Source organism: Cupressus sempervirens, chromosome 7, assembly GCF_028749045.1.
Source record: "Cupressus sempervirens isolate cs-2001-9-10 chromosome 7, ASM2874904v1, whole genome shotgun sequence".
Lineage (NCBI taxonomy): Eukaryota > Viridiplantae > Streptophyta > Pinopsida > Cupressales > Cupressaceae > Cupressus > Cupressus sempervirens.
The window spans coordinates 47,381,299-47,400,285 of NC_143124.1; the positions used below are offsets into that span (position 1 = coordinate 47,381,299).

Consider the following 18,987-nt stretch of genomic DNA (forward strand, 5'->3'; position numbering starts at 1 on the left):
AGCATCAAGAGAGGAATATCAAATGTAGTTGCATCCTTGTTATCACAGAGATTGGTGGAAGAAGAAATGACAACTGATAATCTAAAAGTCAAGTTAGAGGAATTCTTTCAACTAAATGTATATGGAAGATATTGTTTTGAGAACTTCTCCATCTTCTCAAATACAATGCACACTATGAAGGACTTGCTACCAGATTGGGATGAAAGCTTGGAAAAAGAAGAGAGAGAAATTGCAATTTTAGAATTCAAGCAAGAATCTGCACCAAGTATCAGCACAGAGGCGAAGAAATCAAAGATAGATGCATTAAATGCATAGTGGGTGTTCTTAGGGATCATTTGTTACACCTCACTCCTTCCTAAACAAGCATTCATAGTGGCATTTATTACCCACTATAGTAATGGATTCCTTGTTGCATTAATGTAGATTCCTTTTCTTTGCCCTAACCCTAATTAGGGCTAATGTGGCATGATCTTGGCCATCAGTTATTGTGATCATCCTGGCCACCTGTTGTAACCAAGGACCTACATAAAGGCCTCATTTCTCATTTGTAAAGGGCGATTATTTATGATATTGTTGCTATGAGTTACTGAGATAATAAATTTTTCATTGGAGTTTGGTGTACTTGACGTGTCTTAGTGCTTGCTTGTTCTCCTAAATTTCTTCAATTAGATTAAGTTTAGCATAGTCAATGTGTGGTGATTACATTGAAGAATATGATGGTGTATTGATGAGTTCCTTTTGTTCATACTTTTGACATTTTAGTGATTCTAACTCGTTGAGTAAAGTTAGCCTGAATCCCTTTCATGCATATGCTCAACTTCTATCATTCGTATACATTGTTCTTTATGATGGTGTATGCAGTGATATGAAAATCTTTGGCATAACCCTTGAAGATTGCACTGATTCACGCATAGCTGTAGTATAACTTGGCAAAGTGGAATTCGGTAAATTGAGGAATTTGTCCACTAGAATACTATTTGTTGTTATCACTACCCTTAGGATTAGAATAGAGTTCCTGAACCCTATCTTATTGAATTTTTGCATATTTTGTGAAAACTCCAAAAATAACAGTTCATTGCAAAACCTTAAGATAGCTCCCACATCCAGTATGGCTTGAAATGAATCTAAATAAACACATAAGGCCCTTTATGATCATTAGCAAATCACATCAACCACTGATCTTATCCACAATCAAGACCTTGCATTAAAAGAACCTTGAAGTCATTGTATGATCTTCTAGCAATTTTAGCATAGACAAGACTTTATTCAAGAGAGGATAAGATATTTTGGTATTTTGTTCTACTGCTTGGTGAGTCATAAAACACACATCAACACAACATATATGCTGATTTTACACCCATGACCTAATTGTTTTCAAGGTATATTATAACAAAAATGTATTTCTTGAATAGAGGCTGCAAGGCAAGGTTGCAGTAATCACAGGCGGATGAGGCGGCATTGGAGAAGCCGCTGTTCAGCTATTTGTGAATCATGGAGCCAAAGTCATTATTGCAGACATAAAAGACGAAGCGGGTCTCAAAATCGCTGAATCCCTTTCTACTTCGGTCGCATATATTCACTGCGATGTGACCAAAGAGAAAGATGTGAGCGCTGCCGTAGATTTGGCCATGGAAAAGCACGGGAATCTCGACATAATGTACAACAGCGCAGGGATCGTCAACAGGCAAAAGGGGTACGCAACAGAGTACGATATGGAGGACTTTGAGCAAGGGATAAACATCAATATAAAAGGAGTAATGCACTGCATAAAGCAGGCTGCCCGTGTAATGATACAAAACAGAAAGGGCAGCATTATTGCTACAGCAAGTATTGCAGGAATAGCTGGAGGGTTTACTCATTATTTCAACAGCTAGTATTGCCTACACTGCCTTCAAACATGCAATCATCGGGACGACTAAGAACGGTGCAGAGGAGCTGGAGAAAAATAGTATACGAGTGAATTGTGTTTCTCCTGCTGCAGTTGCGACAGATCTTGTATTGGATTATGTGGGTCACGGCGCAAAGGCCCAGATAGAGGCTGCAGCTCAGGCAATTACCCCTTTGAAGGAAGCCATTCTTAAATCGGAAGATATTGCAGAGGCTGCTCTGTTTCTGGCCAGTGATAAATCCAAATGTGTGAGTGGTCACAATATAGTAGCGGATGGGGGCATAACAGTTGTAGACAACAGTTGGGGTTTGTATTAGATAACATTGTAATTTTTTCACTTATTAAGCGTGGCATCTTATTATGGGAATTATAGTACAAGAGAAGTTGTAAACCTATAATTGTTGTTCTGTAATTGCCATCAAGAACTCTACCATGATAATCACAGGCAAGAGCATCATGTCTTGCAAGTTCCTTAGATCATAATAGGAAAATTAATAATAAGATTACTTTTGTCATTGGTTAGAAAATTATATGAAATTTTGATTCCGAATGTGTCAGCTCAATTGGGTCTTCTGCTCTCTTGCAGGCCGGTCTTCACGCACTCGCCTATAAACGAAGCATATAGATTCGAAATAGGTTCCTTAAAATGTAATGTTTAATACTGAACCTGGCCAGCTCGTTGTCGTGGTTTGTATCTTGTTTGTCTCTTAGGAAACGATATTCTCCCATGTGTCGAGCAAAACGGTTTTTCCAGTCAAGCAGATGATTTTATATAACAGTATTTTCTTATATATTGAAACTTCAACATAACAGTAAAGGAGAAAATAGGATAATAAAGATATATGACAATGTTTTCCGTATATGAAAATATAGTTTGATATTCATGAAAGGAAAGAGATTTTGATCTTTATGAAAAAGAAATGCCTAATATTATATTGCAACATGTATAGTATCAGCGACAAGAAAATTTGTCAGCCTCACGTTTGTTGTTAGATAATTTACCATGTGCCAGGCTCCACCAACCGACCATGTAGAACTACCAACCAATTTCTACCCAACATATTTAATATGAAAGTTTCCAGCACTGTCGAAATAAACTGTTAATTGCCATATTATTCGCATGTCATTTGACTGTAATAGTTTGCTTTAGCTCGTGACAATTTTAGATGCTGTTACGCTTGAACAAAAAAACAATTCGTAGGTTACATGTCCACTATAAGGTAGAGCCGGCTCTTCGAAAGCTAGCAATCCAGACTATCTTCTAGCTCGAGACCATGTCTACAGGAAATGTTGCAGCTGCTGTCTGCAGAAAGTTTTGAATCTTTTCGTTTGAATATTGCTCATGCTTGTAATGATCTGATATCTTCCACAAGCAACATATATGCTGATCTAACACCCATGACCCAATTGTTTTCAAGGTATATTATAACAAAAATGTATTTGTTGAATGCAGGCTGCAATGCAAGGTTGCAGTTATCACAGGCGGATCGGGCGGTATTGGAGAAGCCACTGTTCGCCTATTTGTAAATCATGGAGCCAAAGTCATTATTGCAGACATTAAAGACGACGCGGATCTCAAACTCGCTGAATACCTTTCTACTTCAGTCACATATATTCACTGTGATGTGACCAAAGAGAAAGATGTGAGCGCAGCCGTAGATTTGGCCATGGGAAAGAACGGACAGCTCGACATAATGTACAACAACGCAGGGATCGCCAACAGGCAAAAGGGGTGCGTAACAGAGTATGATATGGAGGACTTCGAGCGAGTGATAAACATCAATGTAAAGGAGTAATGCACGGCATAAAGCAGGCTGCCCGAGTAATGATACCAAACAGGAAGGGCACCATTATTTCAACGGCTAGTATTGCTGGAATAATGGAAGCAGTTGGTCCTTACGCCTACACTACCTCCAAAGATGCAATTATTGGGCTTACTAAGAACGGCGCAGGGGAGCTGGGGAAAAATGGTATACGAGTGAATTGTTTTTCTCCTGCTCTAATGGCGACAGATCTTGTATTGGATTATGTGGGTCACGGCGCAAAGGCCCGGATAGAGGCTGCAGCTCAGGCAATTACTCCTTTGAAGGAAGCCATTCTTAAAGCGGAGGATATTGCAAAGGTTGCTCTGTTTCTGGCCAGTGATGAATCCAAATGTGTGAGTGGTCACAATATAGTGGTGGATGGGGGCATAACAGTTGTAGAAAACAGTTGGGGATTGTATTAGATAACATTGTAATCTTCTCACTTATTAAGCTTGGCATCTTATGATGGGAATTATAGTACAAGAGAAGTTGTAAACCTACAATTGTTTTTCTGTAATTGTCATCAAGAACTCTACAATGATAATCACAGGCAAGAGCATCATGTCTTGGAAGTTCCTTAGATCATAATAGGAAAATTAATAATAATATTACTTTTGTCATTGGCTAGAAAATTATGTGAAATTTTGATTCCGAAAGTGTCAGCTGAATTGGGTTTTCTGCTCTCTTGCACGCCGGCCTTAACGCACTCGCCTATAAACGAAGCATATAGATTCGAAATAGGCTCCTTATAATGTAATGTTGAATAATAAACTTGGCCAGCTCGTTGTCGTGTTTTTTATCTTGTTTGTCTTGGGATTCTCTTAGGACACGTTATTCTCCCATCTGTCCAGCAAAGCGTTTTTTTCAGTCAAGCAGATGATTTTATACAATAGTATTTTCTTATATATTGAAACTTCAACATCACAGTAAAGGAGAAAATAAAGATATATGACATTGTTTTCCGCATATGAAAATATAGTTTGGTATTCATGAAAGGAAACAGATTTTTATCTTCGTGAAAAAGAAATGCGTGAAAAAGAAATGTCTGATATTATATTGCAACATGTTTAGTATCAGCGACAACAAAATTTGTCAACCTCACAATTGTTGGTAGACTAGCTCTTATATATATATAATTAATATGTCAGAAAGTCATCCTTTATGAGGCAAATATTTTAATTCAAATCTTAGGTTTTTTTTAAGGTTAGGATTTAAAGAAAATAGGTGCCTCAAGAAGGATGACTCTCTACACACACACACATGTGCTAGCAGCAATCATCGCGCACCGTTGAAGACATTTTTAAAGAATTCTAGATGGTTATGGCTAGGACCAAGTTATTTCTTTATTATTAAATATAGTTGTATAAAGTTACTATAAAATTATTATTTTAAGGATATTGGTACGTAAAATGTTACAATTATGAGTATAGTTATGGTTAGGGTTAAGGTTAGGGTTAGGGTTAGAATTAGAGTTAGGGTTAGGATTAGCATTAGAATTAGAGATAGAGTTAGGATTAGGGTTAGGGTTAGGGTTAGGTTAGAGTTAGAGTTAGGGTTATGGTTTGAGTTAGGGTTGGTGTTAGAGTTAGGGTTATAATTAGAGCTAGTGTTAGAGTTAGAATTAGAGTTAGGGTCATAATTACTATTAGAATTGGGGTTAGAGTTAGTGTTAGGATTAGCATTAGGGTTATAGTTAAAGCTTGGGTCAATGTTAGGGTTACAATTAGAGTTAGAGTTAGAGTTAGAGTTAGAGTTAGAGTTAGGGTTAGGATTAGAGTTATATTTACAATTAGAGTTAGAGTTAGAGTTAGAGATAGAGTTAGGGTTAGGATTAGAGTTATATTTAGAGTTAGAGTTAAGCTTTGAGTTGGAGTTAAAGCTAGTGTTAGAGTTAAACTTATAGTTAAAGTTAGGGTTAGAGTTAGAGTTAGGGTTACGGTTAAGATTAGAATTAGAGTTAGATTTAGGATTATATATAGGGTTAGGGTTAGGACTAGGGTTACAATTAGAGTTCAAATTAGAGATAGAGTTAGGGTTAGGGTTAGGGTAAGGGTTAGAGTTAGATGTAGGGTTTGAGTTAGAGCTAGAAATAGGGTTAGAGGTAGAGTTACAATTAGAGTTAGAGTCAGGGTTAGAATTATAGCTAGCATGAGGGTTAGAATTAGCGATAGGGTTAGAGATATACTATTAGAGTTAGAGTTAGGATGAGAGTTAAGGTTAGAATTAGGGTTAGTGTTAATATTATATTTAGACTTAGAATTAGGGTTAGGGTTAGAGTTAGGGTTAGGGTTAAGGTTAGGGTTAGGGTTAGGGTTATAAGTAGAGAGATATAGGATAAGCATTAAAGATAGAGTTAGGTTTAGAATTAGGGTTAGAGTTAGGGTTTGCATTAAACTTAGAGCCCATTTGGTGAGCAGAATAGGAATACATAATCTGGAATACATATTCTAGAATACGTATTCTGGAATAGAATGTATTCCTATTCTCTGTTTGGTTCAGCCAATATTTGATGGGAATTCGCAGACCTGAAAATTTATGTTTTCTAAAATTTTAAAAAAATGGAATAGGAATATGTATTCCAATACCACCTATTTTGGTGGAATTGCAAAACCCCCTTTTTTGGGCCAAAAATGGACTACGTATTCCAATCCTATTTTGGTGCATCCAAACAAGGAATTCAAATTTTTTAGAATACGTATTCCTATTCTGCTCACTAAATGGGCCCTTAGAGTTAAAATTAGAGCTAGAGTTGGGGTTACAATTAGAGTTAGGGTTAGCATTATGATTAAAATTAGGATTCAAGATAGGATTAGGATTAGGATGAGGATTACAATTTGAGTTAGAGTTAGAATCAGAGTTAGGGTCAGGGTTAGCGTAAGAGTTAGAGTTAGAGTTAGGGTTAGGGTTAGGGTTAGGTTTAGGGTTGGAATTAGAATTAGAGATAGAGTTAGAGTTAGGGTTTAGGTTTGGTTTAGGGTTAGGTTTAGGGTTAGAGTTAAGGTTAGGGTTAGAATTAGGATTAGAGTTAGGGATAGAATTAGGGTTAGAACTAGGGTTAGGGCTAGAATTAGGGTTAGGGTTATAACTAGAGTTAGAGTTAGAGTTAGAGTTAGGGTTAGAGTTAGAATTAGAAATAGGGCTAGAGTTAGAGTTATGGTTAGAATTAGAGCTAGCATTAGGGTTAGAATTAAAGTTAGAGTTAGAGTTAGAGTTAGGGTTAGGGTTAGAGTTAGAAATAGGGTTAGGGCTAGGATTAGATTTAAAGTTAGGGTTAGGATTAGGGTTAGAATTAGAAATAGAGTTAGGATTAAGGTTAGGGTTAGGGTTAGAGTTAGAGTTAGGGTTAGGGTTTGAGTTAGGGTTAGAGTTAGAGTTAGAGGTAGAGTTGGAGTTAGGGTTATAATTAGAGTTAGTGTTAGACTTACAATTAGAGTTAGGGTCAGAGTTAGTGTTAGAATCGAGGCTAGCATTAGAGTTAGGATTAGCATTAGGGTTATAGTTAAAGTTTGGCTTAGTGTTAGGGTTACAATTAGAGTTGGAGTTAGAGTTAGAGTTAGAGATAGAATTAGGGTTAGGATTAGAGTTATAATTAGAGTTATAGTTCAGGTTTGAGTTAGTGTTAGAGCTAGTGTTAGAGTTAAAGTTATAGTTAGAGTTAGGGTTAGAGTTAGAGTTAGGGTTAGGGTTAGGATTAGAATTAGGGTTAGATTTAGGATTGTATATAGGGTTATGGTTAAAATTAGAGTTAAAGTTAGACTTAGAATTAGAGTTAGAGTTAGGGTTAGGGTTAGGGTTAGATGTAGGGTTTGAGTTAGAGATAGAAATAGGGTTAGAGCTAGAGTTAGAATTAGAGTTAGAGTTAGAGTTAGAATCAAAGCTAGCATTAGGGTTAGAATTAGAGATAGGGTTAGAGTTAGAGTTAGGATGAGAGTTAAGGTTAGAATTAGGTTAGGGTCAGAGTTAGGCTTATGGTTAATATTATATATAGACTTAGAGTTAGAGTTAGGGATAGGCTTAGGATTATGGTTAGAGTTAGAGTCAGGGTCAAGGTTAAGGTTAGGGTTAGGGTTAGGGTTAGAATTAGAGAGAGTTAGAGTTAGAGTTATGTTTAGAATTAGGGTTAGAGTTGTATGGTTTGAATTAAAGTTAGAGTTGGAATTAGAGCTAGACCTGGGGTTACAATTAGAGTTAGGGTTAGAATTAGAATTAGTGTTAGGGTCAAAGTTAGGGTTAGAATCTATTGGAATATTAAAATAGGAAGAATACTTATGAGAGGAGGGGGGGGGGGGGTGAATTAGAAGTATCAACTTTAACCAATAAAACTTTTAGGTGGAAGTAAATTGCATGCATGTAAATACATCAAGTAAACATGAAACTAAGACATGCATCAACAACACATAACACTGGAATTTGGTAACCCAAAAACCCTCTAGGAATAAGAAGGTAAAACTGGGATGGGAATGATACCCACAAAAATTACTACAGCAATATTGTTCAACCACTTATGATGGTCTGCCCTGTTAAAGGCCTGCCTTATTAAAGGTTTTACACTGTGTCAATAGTGACCTGGTTAGAGGATTTACAAACACTTTACATGAAGTGTCACCCTGTTAAAGGATTTAATCACCTATTTAAAGGATCTACGAAATAGTTGTTAAGCTAACCTATCACCATAGGATTTTTATTCTAATACAATTGCTAGAAAGTATTAGGTACAATGAACCTGATAGATTACAATCCTTGATTGCTGAATGCAGGCACTTGTTCTTCTTTCTCTAATCTTGATCCTTTGTCATGTAATAACCCTTGTTTTGAAAATAGATTTCTTTATACACCCTTGTATATCCACTCGTATATTTTACAATGAAATTTTGTCTTCCTTATAAAGACATTTGAGGATTTAGGGTTAGGTATGGATCTTCGATCCATATTCAATCTCTATTTTCCGCTCATTGTTTGCACTTCTTCCATTGGTTGCATGCCTTCATCATTTTTCTTATTGGCTGCATGTAAATTGCATAGGAAAGATAAAAGATTTGATCTTATCATTTAATCCTTCGAGATTTACCTTATGTCGGCTACAAAAAGTATTTGCATCATAGTTTGTGCAATTACAAACTCTTATGATGATATTTTGAGTTACTCAACTCCTGAAGCATTACTGATGCTCAGCACATGCTGTTTCCTAGATTACTCGGCACCTAAACAAAACTGGCTTACTCGGCACTTGTTTTATTTCTATATTACTCAACATCATCTATGACTCGGCACTTGAATATCACTTAGCACTTTATTCTACTCGGCACTTAAAGTCATTCGGCACTTGAACTTTACTCAGCACCTGATCTTCACTTGGCATCTGAAAACTACTTGGCACATGAAGATCACTTGGCATTCATGGTGTACTCGGCTCCAATATAGAAAGTAGGTAAGTATATTGGCACTCAACTGTCAAAAACCATTATGAAGTTAACAATCTCCCCCTTTGACATGAGTGACAAAAACACTTAACTGACCTAATGAGTAGATTTACTAATCTGTTTGGTATATACATAGTTTAAAGAAAACTTGATCAAAATTTGTAACTTACAATATATACATCAAATATTTTGTAACTCCCCCTGAGTTGATTGTGCCATTATCTGTATATCATGCTCCTACTTTTATCTTTTCTCCCCCATTAATTCCTCTTCATAATGTTTGTATCTCCCCCTATTATATCTCCTTTTCTTCTCCCCCTTTTTGACAATTATGTCAAAGAATGTTTAAGGGTTAAGACCATATTTAGCCAAAAAATGTGTTGTTTACCTCCATAATCATCCTAAGAGCTGCATCCCAATTGTTTAAAGCAATTTTTAGTGACTTATGTTGGATGGTAGTCTCTGCAGCAAGATGAATAAGTCCATCTAATTTAGAAAGACTAGGGTCTTTTTCGAGAATAGTTTCAACATAGACTTGCTCTTTATGGAGTATTTCTAAATGTGGGGTAATGGAGGACTAGAGCTGTATCAATTTTGCCTTGATATTGGCCTCTTCTACTGTTAACATAGCTATTTCCTTTTGAGTGTGAAGCGTCTAGGCAAAATGCTTCTCACTTTGAGCTAGATCTTTAGGTAGCTGCATGCTAGAAACATTTAAATTTCTTTCCAAGCTCATTGTCTTTTGGCTAGTCTCATGTGTGAAGTATGAAAAGTCACATAACTTTTTGTATAATGAGAATATAATCTCAAGTACCTTTTTCACTTTGTCAATTAGCTTTGCCAATTCAACCTGAGAAAGTGCAATTTGAGTTGATATCTGCTCATTTACTTTTCCCTAGAATTTTCTTTCAGACTATTCCATAAGTTTTGCATTTGTTTCTTGGCCTTCATTTGTCACCTGGTCAACAATATTTGATAATTGCTCTGTGATATGTTTTGACTCATCTGGTGACTGCAAACTGAAGGCATCCATGAAGATTTCCTTAATCTCATGTAGTGTTTGCTTTTGTTTATACTCCTTCCTGAGTATCTCTTGTCTTTTTCTCCTATATAGTGCTTCCTGTACCTCATTTATTTGATCAATGGTTATAGTTTTTGAGTCATAGCCTAGTATGACTATCTCCTCATCTAATTCAGGGTCTCCATAATGAAGTACCCTTGAAACTTTTGTAGTACTAGATGTTGGTACAGATATTTGCAATGGCTGGTGTGAAGGAGTTGCCAAGGTAGGCAAATTTATCAATGTTTGTATTGCCTCCTGCTCTTTAGGGGTTTCCATTGTTTCCTCCTCCTGCTATCTTCTATCTTGATCAATTATGGTAATATTAGGAAGTGCACCTTGTGTTTGTGCTATAGGATCAGATGTAATAGTTTGTCCTAGTTGTTCTATTTGTCATGTTTGTTCTGTTCCTTTTTCTATAGCTACACTCGACTTCTGTATTGTAGTATCAACTATGCTTGTTGAGATAACCATTGGCATTTGAAGTTGACTACTAGTAGCTGTAGAGATGATGGAAGGTAGTTCTTGTGGATTCACCTTATCTCTAATTGTGCTTTCTACTAGTTTTTGCAATTCATCCATACTAACCAATACTAGATCTGTACATAATATTGCTTGTTGTGTAGATTGGTCAAGGATTCTTTTGAGATCTTCTACAGTTCATGGATTGATATTCTGACCAGAAGTATCAGGAATATCAATAATGTGTGATGGTGTGATGGATACTTGAGGAGGGCTAGAGGGTGGCAATTATGTGTCTTGCACACTCTGATCTGGTTGCTACTCTTTCTTAGCTATTGCCGTTATATCTTGTTTTTGTGTCTCTTCCTCCTCTCCATCTTTCTTTTCTTCTTCCTTCTTTTCTTCTTCTACTTTCTTTTCTTCTTCTCCCTTCTCTACTATTGTCTTCTATTCTCTCCTTTTTCTCGTCTCTTCTAGTGGAGCAACAACTTCTTCCTTGTATTCTTCTTCAAGAAAATCTTCAATCTTATTGTACAAGTTTTTCCATGATTTCATTGTTCTTTGAACAATTTCTTCCATCTTGTTTTGGAGTATGAAGAATGCCCTCTATTTAGGTGTAAACCTATTATTATGCCTTTTGATTGCTTTCTTTACTTGTTCCTTAGGAAAATCCGACAATACGCTTTCTAGGGTTGATTCCCTCATATCCTCCATTTTCAAACAAAAATGTCATCTGTCTTCTACAATATTAGACAGTTCTTTTGGCAATTGTCCATCTAGTTCAAGTGGAGTGTACTTTAACTGTGCCATCATTACATAGACTATTTCGTCTATCTTATTCTGTTCTTCTTTGGTAAACTTATTGAAATCAACTTTATTTAAGTTGCTTAAATCACCATTTCCATTCTTTTTACATAAAATATCAACTAAAGAATGGCTTACCTTTTCAGATTGATCTTCTTCATCAGTATCAGGTTGAGCTACATATCTTCTTCTTTTCCTCGGCTCTTCCTGTGTTTCCTTGATTTGTTTCTTCTTTGCAACTTCCTCTTTAGCCTTTTGAGTGGAGGCCCTTGTTGCAGCTCGTGTTGTAGGCTTTTGAGGTGATGGCATGGTAGATTTCTTTGGTATTTGCTAAGCTAGAGGTTGTTCTGTTGCCTTTCTTTTCTTTGACTCAGCTTCAGTTGGTGCTTCCTTGGCTTCTTTGTCTTATGCACCTTCCTCCTTGTCTTCACCCAGTCCTTGAGTTAATTCCATTGGGCCTTGTTCTTGCTCATCTTCATCATCATTGTCATCTTCTTCTTCTACTTCAACCTCAATTTCTTCACCAAATTTCTTCTTAATCTTCTTTAACAATTTGTCTGTCTTCTTTAATGTGGAAGCAGTCTTTAATTCCATGTTTATTTTTGACCTTACTACATCATAAGTGCCAAAATATGGAGCACTTTTATATGTTTCTTCTGCCAATAATGTAGTTATTGCTGCAAATGCCTCATCAACATTGATTTCATATCCAAATGGCCTTAGCCATATTACTCTTGGAATTGCTGCTTGGATGTATGTGAAGTCAATATCAACCAAGAAACATATATCATTAACATGTTCTTCTCCTAAAGTAACTAGTATTTTCACCCTTTGTTTCATGGATTTCTTGAAATCTTCAAAATAGCTTATCATCAGGGTATCAAAGTTTTCTCCCATTTGTTCTATATATTCATTGATTTGGGCAATGATTGTTCTATCATTCCTCCATGTCACTTTGCCAAAAGAGGGAAGCTCATTTTAAACATAGAATAATATACAAACTAGAATTGCTCCAAATTTGCATTGAGTGCCCTTTGTCCTTCTTATGGCAGCTAGGTTTTCATTAATCTATTGTAGTTGCAGTTCTGCAAGATCATAAGTATGATCTTTTTCACCAATTTGTAGCCTACATCTACTGCAATACATGGTACACTGTTGAGTCTACTGGATTGGTAGAACTTATGGGCGATGACTCTAACAACAAATTCAACTAGATGATCCTATATGGTGTGAATTGTCATTCCTCTCTTAGTCCACTGAGCACCAATGTTCTTTTCAATAACCTCCTTCGATTCACTTCTCAAGGTTTTGAACTGATCTAGGGTTGGGTACCCTATTACTCTATGTTTGATTTCTTTGGTTAATTTGATGGGAATATCTTCTAACCACATACTACCACCATAAATTCTTCTCAGCACAAGTCTAACCCATTCTGTCTTGAATATGGTGGGAAAGCTCAAAACTCAGGTCAAACCCTTTCTTTCAACAATTTTGAATTCATCTCTGAAGACTCCTTTTACGCACAATTTCTCATAGGCTTGCCTTATTTCCATATCTCCTAGGGCACCTATGTTACAATTGTAGCATTTCCTAACATCTTGTACCATTACAACTTTTGGGGGTATTTGGGAGAGAGCTTCAGCTGGGTCATTTTTGTACGCAACTTCAGGTATGGGATGAAAATTAGGGTGCTTGACCTCATTGGACACTAACTGAACTTCAAATGACTCTTTGTCCTCGATTTTCTTGGAACTTGATGCAATTTATGCAAACTAGGTTTTCCTTTTTACAAAATATAAAACTACGTAGCTTGGCACAAATGAAAAATACCTCAAGATCAATGAAAACACGTTGGGAGAGGTTGCAATCTGTTTGAAATGCTGGATTCTTTGCTGTGAAGTTGCTTTGCTCTTTTTCTTTTCTTTGCTTCTTGATCGTGATGAGTAAAACTGATTAAAATCACGATAATATGCCCTATTTTCATTCCATTAAATGCTCAACTACCGACTCAACTTTTGAAAAAAAAATTGACCTAACTCGACATTAGTTATCAACTCGATCATTGTTAGGAGCTTGACATGTGTTGGAGTTTAACTTAGCATCCAAAGATAGCTTGGCAACATCATTTAGATTTTGTCTTGACATCTTGTTTCATGCAGATTTATACTTTGCATAGCTTCTTTGTCTTGGGACTGATGTGTGATATAGCTTTGTATATTAGTCTCGTATACTTCTCATGCTTAGTTTCATGAAGTGTGATCACTTGATCCATTGGGTGAATTGATCCCTCCACTTGGTGTGTTGCACTCATCTTTCTTTTTCCAAGTTTTATTCATTTTCCCTCTTATATTTTCGACATCAATCTTTTCTTTGCCCTTATTTTCTTCAGTCTTTGGTGCCTTTGACCTTGTAGGATAGTTTCTGCTGGTATGATCAATTTTTAGACAACTTAAACATGTCTTTTGGTTCAACCATCTCTTGTAGTTCCCTTTAAAATGTGTTCTTATGCAATTCTAGGGCATATGTCCATATTCTTGACAATAATGACAACTATACCTGGTGTTGTAATCCCAATGATAATGACTTCCATTTCCTTTTGATTTTGCTGGTTGATTTGATGTCCACATAGGTTTTGATCTGCATTCAAATGCCCTATGTCCATACTTTTTACAATTATAACAATGTCCATCAAATCTCTGAGTCCTTGTGACATTGGATCTGCAATCTTGTGTCATATGTCCTTGCATGTTGCACTTGTGACAGAAGTTCTTACTCTTGTGTGTGTTTGATTGACTGAATCTTCTACTCCTGCAAACATTAGATGTATGCCCCTTCTTATTAAATTAATGACAAGTGGGTTTTGAATCCTTACCTTTGTCACTTCTTTGTTCAACACTCTTTGATGATTCTCCAGCTTTAGTGCTGTTGTATTCAAGTCCTGATGTATCATGGGCGGATCTTGGGAATTTAATCAATTATTCAAAATACTTGATGGCTTCACTTGACTTGTTGAGATTCTCTGCTACCTATTTTTCTCTGTTCAATTCATTCTGTATTTGCTCATTCTGCATCTTCAAAGTAGAGATCTCAATATCTTTCACATTGAGTTCATGATGAAGGTTCATCATTTGGGCAAGTCTATCCATCTGCATCTTTGAGATCCTTGTCAATTCAATACATTTTTCTTCAAGTCTGTTTGCAAGATTTCTTTTGTCATTTTCCATCATGACTATATTCTCAATTACTCTTTTGTTTTGTTTAGTAATTTCACATATCATTATGGCCTGTGATTCATGTTCCATCTTGAGAGATCTTATCTCCTCTGCTTGAACTTTGTTTTTCTCCATCAGTTCTGCTATTGCTACATAAAATTCTTTAGTGTCTCCATTGGAAAACACTTGTGTGGTATCAACCTCCTTGTAGTGTATATCATTTTCACCTATGGCTATCTCCTTTCTTCTCTTTAAAGATTTTCTTAATTCCAATCTTGCTTCTTCTACTTTTTGTAGAGCGAGATGCACATCAATCACCTGGTTTTCAATGATCTTTCCAAGTTTGAAAACTTCCATCTTTAGATCTTTTTCTCCAAGTTGTCAAACTTTTCCTTGTGAGAACCTGGATGCTCTGATACAAATTGTTGGAATATTCAAATAGGAAGAATACTTATGAGAGGGGGCGGGGGGGGTGAATCAGAAGTATCACACTTTAACCAATAAAACTTTTAGGTGGAAGTAAATTGCATGCATGTAAATACATCAAGTAAACATGAAACTAAGACATGCATCAACAACACATAACACTGGAATTCGGTAACCCAGAAACCCTTCAGGAATAAGAAGGTAAAAATGTGGTGGGGATGATACCCACAAAAATTACTGTAGCAATATTGTTCAACCACTTATGATGGTCTGCACTATTAAAGACCTGCCCTATTAAAGGCTTTACACTGTGTCAATAGTGACCTAGTTAGAGGATTTACAAACACTTTACATGAAGTGTCACACTGTTAAAGGATTTAATCACCTATTTAAAGGATCTATGAAATAGCTGTTAAGCTAACCTATCACCATAGGATTTTCATTCTAATACAATTGCTAGAAAGTATTAGGTACAATGAACTTGATACATTACAATCCTTGATTGCTAAATGCAAGCACTTGTTCTACTTTCTCTGATCTTGACCCTTTGTGATCTAATAACCCTTGTTCTCAAAGTAGATTTCCTTATACACCCTTGTATATCCGCTTGTATATTTTACAATGAAATTTCATCTTCCTTATAAAGATATTTGAGGATTTAGGGTTAAGTATGAATCTTTGATCCATATTCAATCTCTATTTTTTGCTCATTGTTTGCACTTCTTCCATTGGTTGCATGCCTTCATCATTTGTCTTATTGGTTGCATGTAGACTGCATAGGAAAGATAAATGATTTGATCTTATCATTTAATCCTTCAAGATTTACCTTATGTTGGCTACAAAAACTATTTGCATCATAGTTTGTGCAATTACAAACTCTTATGCTGATATTCTGAGTTACTCAGCTCCTAAAGCATTATTGATGCTCGGCACATGCTGTTTCATGGATAACTCGGCACCTAAACAAAATTGGCTTACTTGGCACTTGTTTTATTTCTATATTACTCGGCATCATCTATGACTCAGCACTTGAATATCACTCGGCACTTTATTCTACTCGGCACTTAAAGTCATTTGACACTTGAACTTTACTCGACACCTGATCTTCACTCGGCATCTGAAAACTACTCGGCACATGAAGATCACTCCACATTCATGGTGTACTCATTTCCAATATAGAAAGTAGGTAAGTGTATTGGCACTCAAGTGTCAAAAACCATTGTGAAGTTAACAAGAATCAGTGTTAGGTTTAGAGTTAGGGTTAGCATTAGGGCTATAGTGAAATTGTTGGTTAGCATTAGGGTTAGAGTTAGAGTTAGAGTTAGAGTTAGAGTTAGAGTTAGAGTTATAATTTGAGTTAGGGTTAGGGTTCAAGTTAGATATAGAGTTACCGTTAGAGTTAGAGTTAGAGTTAGAGTTAGTGTTAGGGTTAGGGTTAGGGTTATATATAGAGTTAGGGTTAGGGAAGAATTAGGGTTCGACTTAAGGTTAGGGTTAGTGGTAGAGTTAGGGTTAGGGTTAGTGGTAGAGTTAGGGTTACTATTAGGGTTAGTGTTAGGGTTATATTTAGAGTTTGAGTTAGAGTTAGGGCTAGAGTTAGATTTTGGATTAGGGTTAGGGTTGGAATTAGAGATAGAGTTGGAGTTAGAGTTAGAGTTAGAGTTAGAGATAGAGTTCTAGGGTGAGAATTATGGTAAGGCTTTGATCTAAGGTTAGAGTTAGAATTGGGATTAGAATTAGTGCTAGGATTAGGGTTAGAATTTGAATTAGAGTTAGAGTTAGGGTTCAAGTTCAAGTCAGAGTTAGAGTTAGGGCTAGGGTTGGATAGAGTTAGAGTTAGAGTTAGAGTTAGAGTTAGAGTTAGGGCTAGAGTTAGGGATATAGTTAGGGTTAGGCTTAAAATTAGGGTTAGTGTTAGAATTAGGATTAGAGTTAGGGTTATATAGGGTTAGATTTAGGGTCAAGGGTATAATTAGAGTTAGAGTTAGGGGTACAATTAGAGTTAGGGTTAGAGTTAGAGATAGAATTGGGGTTGGGGTTGGGGTTAGGATTAGGGTTAATGTTATAATTAAAGTTAGAGTTAGGGTTAGGATTAGAGATAGAGTTAGGGTTTGTATTACTATTGCGGTTAATGTTATTTTTGGATATACTACTCCTATCACAATTGACATTAGTACTATTATTACAATTTAAGTTAGTGTTATGGTAACTTTTAGGTTAAAATTTTTATGTGAGTTAGTCCTACTAAAATGCTCATCATTAAAGCTATTGTGACACATATTATTATATATTTTTATAATGTACTCACTTCTACCATCCCTTCCCACTCTCTGTAGATATTTCCCTTAATCATTACTCTCTCTCTCTCTCTCTCTCTCTCTCTCTCTCTCTCTCTCTCTCTCTCTCTCTCTCTCTCTCTGATATCAAAATACACCCCATTATCACTCTTTCCTTACTCTTTAGATACACCCCATTATCTCTCTCTCCCTACTCTTTGTATACACCCCATGCTCTCTCTCACTCTCTCTCTCTCTCTGAATACACCTTCATATCCCTATCTCTAACCTCTCTCTCTACTGAAAACATCTCTCTATAAAAACCATAATATGAGCCCCCTCTTGTCTCTAGATATGCCACCTAATCTGTGTGTGTGTGTGTGTGTATTCCCCCCTATGAAAAATATCATAATATTTCTATTTAGTAGTAGATATAGGTTAAGGTTAGGTATATAATTTACTAAATGCTTAGTACAATCACATATAGAGTTAAGATCCAAGGTTTACAATTTCATTTCTATGACACTTAGTATTATGTTTAGGGTTGACAAGTGGTTAAATGCTACATAAAAACAAGGTATGTGGTTAAGGGAAGTATGAGATTTAGGTGTAGTGTTCAAGTATTCTGAGTAGAACTATGGTCAAAATTGGGAAATAGGTTTTTAAAATGACTCTAATTGTTGAATATTTTTAATTGTATCTTATTCATGAAAGGGGAATTATAAGTCCCAATACAACTATTTAGATGATGTAAAAAGTGTGAAAAAATAGATAAGAATCAATTTTATGGAAAATATTTCTCTATGATGATGTAAGAACATTATATATTGTTGAACTTTTAATAATGCTATTGAAAGTTTTATTGGAATGATTAAGAACTATAATCAATAAACATGCCTATCATGAAGGAAATCTATGTAGACTTGTGATTTTCTTTCTTAATTAACATATTTAGTAGCCAAATCCATTAAAGACATCTTTTATAAAAATAAATTTATTTTTTCTTGTTCTCTTCTTCATGAAAGTTACATAGAACAATGGTGAAACACAACTCCCAATACAAGTAATTAGAAGAAGTCAAAGTCTAAAACTAGAGACAAGAATGAACTACATACATAACAATTATTTGTAATGGTGTAAATACATGTCACATTCTTCAATGATTAGGATTGTATTGTAGCCTTTATTTGAACAATGATCATGAAAGACTTCTTTCATCATTGAGGGAAACCCATCCACTTTTGTCAGTGTGTCATGCATGAGATTTTCTGTATCTTTCATCTACATTAGTTTCATTTCCTCAACATTGTGAATTGACAATATTGCATTCTCCACAACTTTAATTATATTTGTGTGTGACATTTTAATTATTTATCAGCATTTGTCAAACTCTGTATGAAATTTAAGGCTACTAAAGTATTCAGGCTAGTATCAATATTGTTTGATTCTCTATTCAAAGCATCCTTTACTCAAATATTAACCTACATAGAAAAATCAAAATCAAAACTATTTTGACTGAAACATTTAGATTGTAATGTTTAAAATATGGTGACATTGCCTTCCAATTTTCAAACATTACAAGCATAAACATTATATACATTTTTTTTAATGAAAAATACTTAAATAAGATACAC

General features: G+C 35.6%; 1 pseudogene; it reads left to right on the forward strand.

The window, feature by feature from the left end:
* Nucleotides 1-3,162: 3,162 nt before the first annotated feature.
* Nucleotides 3,163-4,115, forward strand: LOC149545402 (borneol dehydrogenase, mitochondrial-like; annotated as a pseudogene).
* Nucleotides 4,116-18,987: the final 14,872 nt, after the last annotated feature.